The 14794-nt window shown below is 36.6% G+C and overlaps 1 protein-coding gene across 3 annotated transcripts in view; it reads right to left on the bottom strand.

Annotated features, from left to right (window-relative positions):
- Positions 1-14794, bottom strand: part of ROBO1 (roundabout guidance receptor 1) — a 1127367-nt gene that overhangs the window by 772649 nt on the left and 339924 nt on the right. The gene's annotated exons all lie outside the window — the stretch shown is intronic.

The following is a 14794-nucleotide window of genomic DNA, read 5'->3' as shown; positions in this document are numbered from 1 at the left end:
AATGTAAATATGCAGGTACTAGTAAGTGTTAAAAAATAGAGTATTTTAGTTGTAACCACAATCCTAATCAGTTAATTCAGTTGGTCTTCTAATATGTATACTTTGATATATAAATTATATTTTATTAGGATAGCACACATAAAATGCACATAATGTAGCTTTATGGAGATATGAAATGTAATTTTACCTATATTAATCATTTCTAGAAGAGTTTATAGAGTCTAGATCAGTAGATAACCATTTTTAATTTTTAATACTTAAAACAGTAAGAAAGAACATTTCAGTGTCTTTTATTAGATTTTAAAAGTAGGACTCTTTGAATTCCTGGCATCCTAGGTCTTCATATATTTTTAGGATCCCATAGGATAAAAAATTTTCCCATCTAATGAGAGGGCCAATGAAAAGAAATTTCTATGTAGAAATCCCTGAAAAATATTTAATTTTTTCAACTATAACATTTACTATGATCACTGTAGACAGTCTGAAGATATGAAGAAGAAAGTGAAAACTTCTTAAAATTCCAACTGCTATTAGTATCTATGTGTATTTACTTTGAAAAATTATATCCTATTGATACACATATATTTGTATCATTTCAGAGATTAAACTAAATACAAATTTTTCCGTCCTACATTTTTGCATGACAGCATGTTTCCTAAATTATTTTTTAAAACTTTCATAGAGACCTCTTAATTTGCTGTAAGATACTATCTTAGTGTTATGTTCTAATTCATATAACGAATCCTCTGTCAATGGATATATAGTTCATTTCTGATTTTCTATTATTATAAATAATACTATGATTAACATATTTAAAGCTAAAGTCTACACATAACTTTGCATTGGAAATGCTATAATAATTTTGTTGTCAGTTCTAAGGAAGGATATGGAAGGGGTAAATTACCATGTGAGTGAACTATAAGAATTTGCAAAGTTTGTTTTGAGACATGTCTTTGGTAAAATAAAATCATAATAATCTTAGTAACCCTATAGTTTCATATAAAACCTCTTAGGTATTTTTGTCATTAACTTGAGGAATAAACAGTATTTCTATCTGAATGCGGGGACTTCAATGTGAAACCAAGGAACAGTAGTATGGTGTTTAAAAAAACAACTTTTAATAAAATTGGAGTAATGCCGTGAGAATAAAGAAACAAGGCACTAATGTTACATGTATTTGAGGTTTTTGATGGTAAGTGAAACCCTGAACAATAACACATCTTTTCTCATTTTCTGAAGAAAAATTTCCCTGAATTTTAACATCTTTTAATATATTCTATATTAGGGTGGTGTTAGGAAGTATGAATTATTAGTGAAGACTACTCTAAAAGACTATATGGGAACCATTCTATATATTATGGAAGAAGCATTTTGAATAGCAAAACATTTTTAAAAATATGTGCCGCAGTCTGTTTGTAAAATAAAGTTTTTTGTTGTTGTTTGACAGAGTCTTGCTCTGTTGCCCAGGCTGTAGTGCCGTGGTGCAATCTCAGCTCACTGCAACCTCTGCCTCCTGGGTTCAAATGACTTTCCTGCCTCAGCCTCCTGAGTAGCTGGGACTACAGGTGCATGTCACCACACCTGGCTAATCTTTTGTATTTTTTAGTAGAGACAGGGTTTCACTGTGTTAGCCAGGATGGTCTCGATCTCCTGACCTTGTGATCCACCTGTCTCGACCCCCCAAAGTGCTGGGATTACAGGCATAAGCCACTGAAAATAAAGGTATTGATCAAAATTTAACAACATTGTTACCTCCTGCTTCAAAAGAGTATCAGATACTCTATTAGGAAAAGAAGTCATAATTATATTATGTAATGACAGTTATCTTATTTCACATATTGAGTGAAATTATATGAAGGAAATGTGAGAATATAGTGCCTGGAATATATTATATGCATTGTAAATATTAGCTGAGTACAAATGTGAAATGAGTCAAAAGTTTATTTAATCTACAAGTTACATCTACTTTGCAGTTATGTATATATTTGGCCATGGTAAAGCATTTAGTTTTATTCCACTACTTGAAACAGAGTGAGTTACATAGATGATTGACAGGCTGACTTTGGCTTTCTAAAATTTAAAAATGTTGCCTCTTTCAAACTTCTAAAGTTATTTGTCATAAACGTAGCTCATAGACACATTCACAATAAAATTACTGAGAATATTCCTTAGGGAAAAAAACAAATCAAAACTCACAGGGAGTGTATTTAAGATTTTAAAATCCTTTTCTATTCAGTCTGTCATTCATTTAAAATATTCCCTGGTAAGCAAAGTGTGAAAAATATACTCTATGAATAATAGACTAAATTATCTATCTAATGAAATAGCAATATATTCAAATTAGTGTGTAAAAGTACTTCTAGTTTATAAAACTTTTAAAAGCATTTTGGACAATATATATGCAAGTCTTCCAATATATATATGCAAGTCTTCCAAAATGCTTTTAAAAGTTTTATAAACTAGAAGTACTTTTACACACTAATTTGAATATATTGCTATTTCATTAGATAGATAATTTAGTCTATTATTCACAGAGTATATTCACAGTATATATATATGCTGTTTCCTATGATTATTTTTTTTTTTTTTTTTTTTTTTTTTTTTTTTTTTTATTGCATTTTAGGTTTTGGGGTACATGTGAATAACATGCAAGGTTGTTGCACAGGTGCACACGTGGCAGTATGATTTGCTGCCTCCCTCCCCTTCACCTATATCTGGCATTACTCCCCATGCTATCCCTCCCCAACTCCCCACCCCCCCACTATCCCCCCTCCCCCCCAACAGACCCCCGTGTATAGTGCTTCCCTCCCTGTGTCCATGTGTTCTCCTTGTTCAACACCCGCCTATGAGTGAGAACATGTGGTGTTTGATTTTGTGTTCTTGTGTCAGTTTGCTGAGAATGATGTTTTCCAGGTTCATCCATGTCCCTACGAAGGATGTGAACTCCTCCTTTTTAATGGCTGCATAATATTCCATGGTGTATATGTGCCACATTTTTCCTGTCCAGTCTATCATCGATGGGCATTTGGGCTGGTTCCAGGTCTTTGCTATTGTAAACTGTGCTGCAATGAACATTCGTGTGCATGTGTCCTTATAGTAGAACGATTTATAATCCTTTGGATATATGCCCAGTAATGGGATTGCTGGGTCAAATGGAATTTCTATTTCTAGGTCCTTGAGGAATCGCCACACTGTTTTCCACAGTGGTTGAACTAATTTACACTCCCACCAACAGTGTAAAAGCGTTCCTATTTCTCCACATCCTCTCCAGCATCTGTTTTCTCCAGATTTTTTAATGATCGCCATTCTAACTGGCGTGAGATGGTATCTCAATGTAGTTTTGATTTGCATTTCTCTGATGACCAGTGATGATGAGCATTTTTTCATATGTTTGTTGGCCTCATGTATGTCTTCTTTTGTAAAGTATCTGTTCATATCCTTCGCCCATTTTTGAATGGGCTTGTTTGTTTTTTTCTTGTAAATCTTTTTTAGTTCATTGTAAATTCTGGATATCAGCCCTTTGTCAGACGGGTAGGCTGCAAAAATTTTTTCCCATTCTGTTGGTTGCCGATTCACTCTATTGACTGTTTCTTTTGCCGTGCAAAAGCTGTGGAGTTTGATTAGGTCCCATTTGTCTATTTTGGCTTTTGTTGCCAATGCTTTTGGTGTTTTGGTCATAAAGTCCTTGCCTACGCCTATGTCCTGAATGGTTTTGCCTAGGTTTCCTTCTAGTGTTTTTATGGTGTTACGTCTTATGTTTAAGTCTTTAATCCATCTGGAGTCAATTTTAGTGTAAGGTGTCAGGAAGGGGTCCAGTTTCTGCTTTCTGCATATGGCTAGCCAGTTTTCCCAACACCACTTATTGAACAGGGAATCCTTTCCCCATTGCTTGTTTTTTTCAGGTTTGTCAAAGATCGGGTGGTTGTAGATATGTTGTGTTGCCTCCGACGCCTCTGTTCTGTTCCATTGGTCTATATCTCTGTTTTGGTACCAGTACCATGCTGTTTTGATTACTGTAGCCTTGTAGTAGAGTTTGATGTCCGGTAGTGTGATGCCTCCCGCTTTGTTCTTTTTGCTTAGAATTGACTTGGCTATGCGGGCTCTCTTTTGGTTCCATATGAAGTTTAAGGTGGTTTTTTCCAGTTCTGTGAGGAAGGTCATTGGTAGCTTGATGGGGATAGCGTTGAATCTGTAAATTACTTTGGGCAGTATGGCCATTTTCACGATATTAATTCTTCCTAACCATGAACATGGAATGTTTCTCCATCTGTTTGTGTCCTCTCTTATTTCGTTGAGCAGTGGTTTGTAGTTCTCCTTGAAGAGGTCCTTTACGTTCCTTGTTAGTTGTATTCCTAGGTATTTTATTCTCTTTGTAGCAATTGTGAATGGCAGTTCGTTCTTGATTTGGCTCTCTTTAAGTCTGTTATTGGTGTATAGGAATGCTTGTGATTTTTGCACATTGATTTTGTATCCTGAGACTTTGCTGAAGTTGCTTATCAGTTTCAGGAGATTTTGGGCTGAGGCGATAGGGTCTTCTAGATATACAATCATGTCGTCTGCAAATAGAGACAATTTGACTTCCTCCTTTCCTAATCGAATACCCTTTATTTCTTTTTCTTGTCTGATTGCTCTGGCTAGAACTTCCAGTACTATATTGAATAGGAGTGGTGAGAGAGGGCATCCTTGTCTAGTGCCAGATTTCAAAGGGAATGCTTCCAGTTTTTGCCCATTCAGTATGATATTGGCTGTCGGTTTGTCATAAATAGCTTTTATTATTTTGAGATACGTTCCGTCGATACCTAGTTTATTGAGGGTTTTTAGCATAAAGGGCTGTTGAATTTTGTCGAAGGCCTTCTCTGCATCAATTGAGATAATCATGTGGTTTTTGTTTTTGGTTCTGTTTATGTGGTGAATTACATTTATAGACTTGCGTATATTGAACCAGCCTTGCATCCCCGGGATGAATCCTACTTGATCATGGTGGATAAGCTTTTTGATGTGCTGTTGTAGTCGGCTTGCCAGTATTTTATTGAAGATTTTTGCATCTATGTTCATCATGGATATTGGCCTGTAGTTTTCTTTTCTTGTTGAGTCTCTGCCAGGTTTTGGTATTAGGATGATGTTGGTCTCATAAAATGATTTGGGAAGGATTCCCTCTTTTTGGATTATTTGGAATAATTTCAGTAGGAATGGTACCAGTTCCTCTTTGTATGTCTGGTAGAATTCGGCTGTGAAACCATCTGGGCCTGGGCTTTTTTTGGGTGGTAGGCTCTTAATTGCTGCCTCGACTTCAGACCTTGTTATTGGTCTATTCAGGGTTTCGACTTCTTCCTGGTTTAGGCATGGGAGGAGACTACTGTCCAGGAATTTATCCATTTCTTCCAGGTTTTCTAATTTATGTGCATAGAGTTGTTTGTAATAATCTCTGATGATGGTTTGAATTTCTGTGGCATCTGTGGTGATATCCCCTTTATCATTTTTTATTGCATCTATTTGGTTATTCTCTCTTTTCTTTTTTATTAGTTTGGCTAGTGGTCTGTCTATTTTGTTGATCTTTTCAAAAAACCAGCTCCTGGATTTATTGATTTTTTGTAGGGTTTTTCGTGTCTCTATCTCCTTCATTTCTGCTTTGATCTTAGTTATTTCTTGTCTTCTGCTAGGTTTTGAGTTTTTTTGATCTTGCTCCTCTAGCTCTTTCAATTTTGATGATAGGGTGTCAATTTTAGTTCTCTCATTTCTTCTCATGTGGGCACTTATTGCTATATATTTTCCTCTAGAGACTGCTTTAAATGTGTCCCAGAGATTCTGGTATGTGGTGTCTTCATTCTCGTTGGTTTCGAAGAACATCTTTATTTCTGCCTTCATTTCAGTGTTTATCCAGTCAACATTCAGGAGAAAGTTGTTCAATTTCCATGAGGATGTGCGGTTCTGGGTTGGCTTCTGAATTCTGAGTTCTAACTTGATTGCACTGTGGTCTGAGAGACTATTTGTTATGGTTTCTGTTCTTTTGCATTTGCTGAGGAGTGATTTACTTCCAATTATGTGGTCAATTTTAGAGTAGGTGTGATGTGGTGCTGAGAAGAATGTATATTCTGTGGATTTGGGCTGGAGAGTTCTGTAAATGTCTATTAGGTTTGCTTGTTCCAGGTCTGAGTTCAAGTCCTGGATATCCTTATTAATTTTCTGTCTCGTTGATCTGTCTAATATTGACAATGGTGTGTTGAAGTCTCCCAATATTAATGTGTGGGAGTCTATGTCTCTTTGTAAATCTTTAAGAACTTGCCTTATGTATCTGGGTGCTCCTGTATTAGGTGCATATATATTTAGGATCGTTAGCTCTTCCTGTTGTATTGATCCTTTTACCATTATGTAATGTCCTTCTTTGTCTCTTTTGATCTTTGTTGCTTTAAAGTCTATTTTATCAGAGATGAGAATTGCAACTCCTGCTTTTTTTTGCTCTCCATTTGCTTGGTAAATCTTCCTCCATCCCTTTATTTTGAGCCTTTGTGTATCCTTGCATGTGAGGTGGGTTTCCTGGATACAGCACACTGATGGGTTTTGGCTTTTTATCCAATTTGCCAGTCTGTGTCTTTTGATTGGGGCATTTAGTCCATTTACATTTAGGGTTAATATTGTTATGTGTGAGTTTAGTCCTGTCATTTTGATGCTAGCTGGCTGTTTTGCCCATTGGTTGATGCAGATTCTTCATTGTGTTGCTGCTCTTTACCATTTTGTGCGTTTTTGGAGTGACTGGTGCTGGTTGTTTTTTTCTATGTGTAGTGTCTCCTTCAGGAGCTCTTGTAAAGCTGGTCTGGTGGTGATGAAATCTGTGAGTACTTGCTTGTTCACAAAGGATTTTATTTTTCCTTCACTTATGAAGCTTAGTTTGGCTGGATATGAAATTCTGGGTTGAAAGTTCTTTTCTTTAAGGATGTTGAATATCGGCCCCCACTCTCTTCTGGCCTGTAGGGTTTCTGCTGAGAGATCTGCTGTGAGTCTGATGGGTTTCCCTTTGTGGGTAACCCGACCTTTCTCTCTGGCTGCCCTTAGTATTTTCTCCTTCATTTCAACCCTGGTGAATCTGATGATTATGTGCCTTGGGGTTGCTCTTCTAGAGGAATATCTTTGTGGTGTTCTCTGTATTTCCTGGACTTGAATCTTGGCCTGCCTTGCTAGGTTGGGGAAGTTTTCCTGGATAATATCCTGAAGAGTATTTTCCAGCTTGGATGCATTCTCTTCGTCACATTCAGGTACACCTATCAAACGTAGATTAGGTCTTTTCACATAGTCCCATATTTCTTGTTGACTCTGTTCATTCCTTTTTACCTTGTTTTCTCTAATCTTCCCTTCTCGTTTTATTTCATTGAGTTGATCTTCAACTTCTGATATCCTTTCTTCTGCTTGGTCAATTCTGCTGTTGAAACTTGTACATGCTTCGCGAAGTTCTCGTGTTGTGTTTTTCAGCTCCATCAATTCATTCATAGTCCTCTCTAAGTTGTCCATTCTCGTTAGCATTTCATCAAGTCTTTTTTCAAGGTTCTTAGTTTCTTTGCATTGGGTTAGAACATGTTCTTTTAGCTCACAGAAGTTTCTTATTATCCATTTTCTGAAAGCTGATTCTGTCATTTCATCACACTCATTCTCCGTCCAGTCTTGTTCCCGTGCTGGTGAGGAGTTATGCTGCCTTGTAGGGGGAGAGGTGTTCTGTTTTTGGGTGTTTTCATCCTTTTTGCGCTGGTTTCTTCCCATCTTTGTGGATTTATCCGCCTATTGACTTTGTAGCTGCTGTCTTTCTGATTTTGGTAATTTTAAGTCTGCAGCAGCTGAACTCATAAACCCCCTTTTCTTCTCCCCAGGTGTTCTGGCCCAGGGGTTTAGCACTTTGTTTTTCAGCTGTGTTGCTACCGTTTTCCCTGCCCACAAGGTGGCAGTCTAGTCACACTCAGCCTGCAGAGGCTTCGCTGAGCTGCTGTGGGCTCCGCCCAGCTTCCGTGTGAGCTTCCCTGCAGTCCTGTGAGTGTAGTTAGAACTGCTTCCGCTATGCTGGCCCGCCCCTGTAGTGACGCAGTCTCTGTAGTGGCGGGTTGTCTTGGTTACGGAAAATTGCCCCGGAACTGCAGGGTGTTTCCCGATGGAGGACGCCCCTCCCCCACAGAGCTGGACCGTCCCGGGTTCAACCGTGTTTCCAGAGGGGCCGTCTTTGTCCGGTAATCTCTTGGCTTGCCTCCTTGCCACAGCTCCCCTTGCTGGCCCAGAGGGGACACAGTCTTGTTCGCTTTGTTCAAGGAGCCGCTGCTCCCCGCCCCCCGTGCAGGCCGAGCGGCTGCTCCGGTCGAACCAGCGGCGCTGGGAACCCGGGGAGCTTTACCGCCTGTGAATCTCCTGGTCTGTGGGCAGTTAAAATCTGCTGCCCTGTGTGCCGCTGCGTCAGCTGAAGCAGCGGCTCTGAGATTCCTGGCGCTCCCTTGCCCGGGGGTCTCCTGGCTTGGCTCCCTGCTTCAGCTCCCCTTTCTGGCTCAGAGGGAACTCTGTCTCTCTCGCTCTGCATAAGAAGCCACTGCCCCCCGCTCCAGGGCGTAGGCTGAGCGGCCACTCCGCTCAAACCAGCGGTGCTGGCGACCCGTGGGGCTTTTCCTCCTGTGGATCTCCTGGTCTGTGGGCAGTAAAAGTCCGTCTGGAAATGCGGCGTCCACTCACCCTCTGCGCCTTCTCTCGGAGCTGCAATCCCGACTTCCTCCTAAGCGGCCATCTTGGATCGATCTCCTCCTATGATTATTATGTAGACTACATCTAAGACTATAGCTAAATTTGCTCTTCAGAAGTCAGACACATTCCTTAACTGTCTTTCTGCAATGATCAATATATTTTTCCAGTGAGTAAACATTTCAACATCTGCCATATTGGGCAAAGCTTTTCCAGGATGCTCTAGTTCTAGCAAAGCATCTAAAATGAATCAACACAGTGGAGGAATGAGGTTCATGAAGAACAACTTTAGTAAAGTGATCAGACACAATCTATTAGATAAAAGATCACTTATTCAAGTAATAAAAATTAGTAATTTCATCTTTAGTTCAAAACAAGCAACCAAACACATAAGCAGGCAATAAATCACACCAATTAACTACAACCTATGCAACCAATAAGGTTGGGATATAGTCCACTTGAATAAGCAATAAAACCCAAAAAAACATTTATAGAGTAGGAAAGCCACATGCCAGGCAACTAATAATAATAAAGCCTTGACCAAAGGCTCGCCAGTTAAATCTCAGCCCTATTACTTTTAACAATGTGTCTTTGCACTAAGCTACTTAACCTCTCTGTGTCTCATATTATTCATCTATAAAATGAGAAAAAAATCCTGAGTTTACTGAAAAATTAAAAACATTAAAAATAGGTTAAGTGTTTGCAGTAGAGCCTGGTCCAGAATGAGCACTTAACATTTTCAAAAAATCATATATAGTTAGCCACTAGCAGTTAGTTAGAAAGAAAATATTTGCATTCTTCTCTGTTAGTTTTTAATTATTATTAATTATCCATTGTCAAATTGCCACTTAATCATGCTAAAATTACATTTTTTAAACTTTTCTTCAATCATATAATTTCTACAATTTGAAGAATCAAGATATGTCTACCCTGTTCTCTGATTCTTCTGGTTTGGTCTCAGCATACCCTTACATTATGTTCTTTATTATCCTCAAAATAAAATACATATGTAATAAGCTATCACATAAATATACAAACATATACATACTATATGGTCACTGAAAAATGAAAAAACAAATTATGCTAAAATTATGTCTATTTTAATATATGATTCTTAGACATTTATATATTGGAGACATAATGAAACAGACATTTGGACTTCCATGTGAAATCACTGTGAACATGACATCTACAGATGGAGGCTGATACCAATATAGGTGTTTACCATTATAGAGTCTAATACCAAAGCCACACTTTCATCTGTGATGTGATTTCTGAGCAAACTAAAGTATAATCTTCTCTCTTTTCACAAGGTAGTTATATAGTAAGAATTACTATAAAAAACTGGAGTTAGCTTCTAGGCTCAGTTAATGACAGAATTTTTGCCTACATGAATTCTCAATGGGACATTTGGAAGTTTTCATTCAGAAGATTCTTATGTACTGCTGTACATAAAGCTTCCCTGGCCTCTACCAACTAAATCTTGGTGGCAAAGTCTCTTTGGTAATTACTAAAACCAAAGGCCCCTGCAGGTTTCCAAAATAACTCTAACAGTAGTGATTCTCAAGTTATTATTTTTTTTTAATTATTATTAGTGCCACCTCTAACGAGACTTTTAGACATTTTTATGTTAGTTACACTCTCTCAAATGTTATGTTAATAGCACAGACACACTGTGCTTTGTACATACAAAGTATGATTTTTTTTTTTCACCCCACATGATCAAATGTTCTTCCCCTTGAGGGAATAATTTTCCCATAAGAGAGCAAATGCCTGACTTAAGGGGACTAGACAGCCTCCACTGAGAACCAAGGATTATGCTGAGAAATAGAATAGGTCATAGTGCCAGAGTCCTGTCTGGCATGCAGGGCTGGGGGCTTCAGATCAATAATATATTCCTCAGTCCCTTTCTATGTGTGTTTGCAGCCCCTCTGAGACAGCAGTAAATACAGAAATGTGAGAAGAGAATAAGTCTGGGTAGACACAAAACAAGAGAGGTCCTAAAGAGTCATAGTCAAATCGTTTCACTGTTTAATCCACTAAATCTGCTCAAACTCCTCCAAGTTGCTTCCCATTCCATCCAGATTACAATCTCAAATCCCGATACCGGTTTATAAGGCCCTTGCGTGACCGGCTGCCCTCCCCCATCCCCCCCAGCCTCTCACCGACTTCTCAACAAGCTGACTTCTGGGTACTCTACCATGATCATGCCAAGAGCACTGTTAATATCTAACCCTTTGCATTCACTGTGCCCACTTTTTGGAATACTCTTCCTGTGATTCCTCTGATATATCACCACTCCTCATTTCTTTCAGATTTGCTACTTTGTTCAATGGATAGATATGGATTAAACATGTATTTTAAAATCAAAGGTGATCATGCCTATTCTGGAACAGACATGTTTACTTGTCTGCCAGAATATTTTAAACTACTTACAAACTGAAAAATGACCACATTATCTCACACTCCATAAAATTTCCTTAAAAATATCAGATTGTTTTTAATAGGAAAAAAAAAACCCTGATGTGTTTAGTTTGACAGAAGATCATGGACTCATTGCCTTGAGCGTGAATGAAAGGTGTTTGGTATTTTCCCACTTGTAGACATTTATATATATATATATATATGCATATAAACATAACTATGAAATATACTGACATTGTTAATTCTTAAAATTATGATAGAGTTTTGATAGGTATTTTCCAAACATCATCCATAAATGACATTAAAGACTGCGATTGCTGATTCACTCACACTAGACCCTTGTGTAGCAAAGGAGAACTCACAGTACTTAGGTTTATTGGGTGCACATTTACCTCTGGTTTTATATTTAAATACTCATTCAGAAAAGCTTTCTGTGTTCTGATCAGTCCTCTGAATTATGTCACCAAATGTAAATTTACTTCAAAATATGGTAAATGTGAATTCTCAGCCAAACTATTAAATTAGAAAAATATTGCAATCCCTAAAATAAATTCAAAACTGTTTGCATTATTTCCTAGACATAAAAACTAGAGTGTTCGAATATTTTTCCAAGTTTTTCTATCAATTTCCTGAGTCACTCCATAAAAAATACATATATAACAACTCCCATAGCACACACACACATGCTTACGCACACAGAGTTGCACATTTAACAAATTCTAATATAAGGAAAACATATGTTATTATTGCATTATTTTTGACAGATACGTGATGGATCCCCAAAATTACCCTCACGTTTTAGGTTCTTCCCTAGGAAAGCATTTTACATTTCCCCTCATCATGCAAAACATATGCACTTCTACTTTGAAGGTTTCACTTTAAAAACCCAAATGCAAATTTTCATAAGAATAATTTGTAATTTTTCTCTTTACATATTGATAATTAGTTGTCAAGGATGATAGTCTGATTTGAAGTCTGTGTATTAGAATGTGACATGTCATTTATACAGCAAGACTTTCATATTGAGGAAAATGTTCATTCTAAATAATACAGGTTCTAAATTCATAAGTTGATTATATTAGGAGGAGACATAAAGGCTCTATTTGTTCTTTTTAAAAATCAGTATTGGAAGTTTGATTAATTGGCTAATTGGTGTACATATGTGTAAATGGATGGGTTTATTAAATACATCAATAATTTGGTAAAAATAATTCTCAGATACCCTCTTACGTTTCTTAGGATTTTTGGCTTCATTCATCTCAAATAAATAATTTTAAATTTAGAAATTTATTTGATAAAAGGAGATGAAACAGACCATCAAAAATTACTACTTACTATTTATTGACTTTGCAAAGCATATATAAAAGCCAAGGCAATATCAATATATATCTCTATATTGATATCTATATGTATACCCATATTTAAATTTGAGATGAAGAAAATTCAAACTGGGTTATTAGGTAAAAGTCAGCCATTTGAAAATTACTATCCTTTAATTAAGTAAACCAGAGTAGGTAAATAATTTCTAAGAATCATTTTTTTTTTTTAACAAATTAGCTCTAATTTTCCCAAGCTTTTGTTGGAATGTCTCTTCAGTCATTCATTATGTAATTCATTATTTATTTATTAGGGACCAGTCTCTATGTGTTGCTAATTTGGGTTTTAATATGAAGTTGCTACAGTTAGCTAAAATTTAAAGGCCAAAATATATAAGAATTGACATTCAGTCCTTTATATTTTGCTGATTGAAGCCATTCTGAGGGTAGACATTATAAAAGTGGATTGGGTCTGCTTTTTCTCTCATGAAGAATATTTAATAATAAAGGAGAGAAAATGAGGTCCTTTGGGAATGGCTAATGTCACATACATGATTTTAGATGATGAAGAGAAAGGGATATGACCTCTTAAGTTGGAAGCATTTAAATTAAGTTTCTGAAAGAGTTTAAACGATTTTAAATACTCTTGACATTCAATGTATATTTGTAAACACACATTTGTAAACGCAAATGCAGAACAATCATAAATCAGTGATCAGTGTAGTAACTATGCTTCCTAACCATGAATGTCAGAAAAAAAGGATTATAAATGTATGTACTCTGCCAGTAAAACAAAAGAATCTTCAACAATTTCTAACACTTAAAATGGAAATTTATTACATAACAATAAAAATAAAATGAACTCTTGACAAAGAGAAAGCACTGAAATTTTTCTAGGTTTCTTCAAGTTTTTCTCCGGATATTTATGAGATATTTAAGTGCTCTTTAAAGTTACTTTTCAGAAAGAAACAATACTTCGTGGTTATATATACAGTGGGTTGAGTGCTTATGTAACATTGGTAACTGCTTACTAATTTACAGTTGTTAAACACATTTGGCTTTTCTTTGAGATGGGGTCTCACTCTGTTGCTCAGGCTGGAGCACAACCTCACTGCAACCTCTGCCTTCTGGTTTCAAGCGATTTTTCTGCCTCGGCCTCCCAAGTAGCTGGGATTACAGGCACACACCATCACGCCCGGCTAATTTTTGTATTTTTAGTAGAGATGGGGTTTCATCATATTGGCCAGGTTGGTCTTGAACTCCTGATACCACGTTAAACATATTTTGATTCTTTTTTATTTTTTCAATTAATTGATATATAAGTTACTGTTCAGTGTATTTTATATTAAGCTTTGAGAATGTAAATCTCAAAATACAAAGTACTTGCTTTTCTCTGCACTTATTGTCTTTCTCTGCATGGTACCATATGATTTATGTGGGAATTAGAAAAAATAAACACAAATAATCGATTTGGATTTGATTTGAATTAGGTTTTTTCAATTTGGAGATAATTTCTGATTCCATTAAAAATATACATATCATCATCCTTTCATTCCTATGTTTAAATTACATTTTCCTATTGCATACTGTGAGGTGGATTCTATACGAACAAAGCAATATGCTCTCAGGAAACAGCTATGTTCCTGTTGGTAATTAATGCAGATAAGTATATGTAATAAAGAGGCATTTTGAGGGGAAGCAGAACAATAATTACAGCACCAATAATAAGGGCTCCAAACAAAGTCACCGGTATTTGAACACTTACATGCTAACTCTTTGTGGACACTGTGGTAAATATTCACAACTTGTGCGAGAGAACATATTGCTATCTCCATTTAACAGATAAAAACAAAGACCCAGAGAGATCATGCCAGTTCTCACAACATATGCATGGAAGAGTTGGGTTTGGATCTTGGTATTTCTGCCTCTAGGGTGCCTACTCTTATGGCCTTCATATGACAGAATGCTTTTGAAACATATTGGAAACTTTTTAATTGTTTTCTCCATAATTAAATTTGGAGTTTGACCCATTACTTTTCATATAGAAATAATTTTGAAGGATAGAATAAGAAATTTCCCTAGCAGTGAATGGTGAAATTTCTGGTGAAGATTTCTGGTGGAACTCATAGTCTTCTTCCCCACAAACTTTGTTCAGTTTATCATAGAGTAGCTACACTGCTACTCTGATAAACTGCTACTCTATGATAAACTGCATCATTAAGTAATTCAGGATAATGGGCTGCCAAAGTGTCTTCAAATTATCCACTCATTCTCTCTTAAGTCACTTCTCAAATATACAGTTTTATATCACAAAAAAACCCTCCCATTTTCTCCCCTCTGTTTCCTTTTCT

This window comes from Aotus nancymaae, unplaced genomic scaffold (assembly GCF_030222135.1).
Source record: "Aotus nancymaae isolate 86718 unplaced genomic scaffold, 86718_ANA_hifiasm-v0.15.2.pri h1tg000022l_1, whole genome shotgun sequence".
NCBI lineage: Eukaryota > Metazoa > Chordata > Mammalia > Primates > Aotidae > Aotus > Aotus nancymaae.
This window is presented reverse-complemented; position numbering and strand designations above follow the sequence as displayed.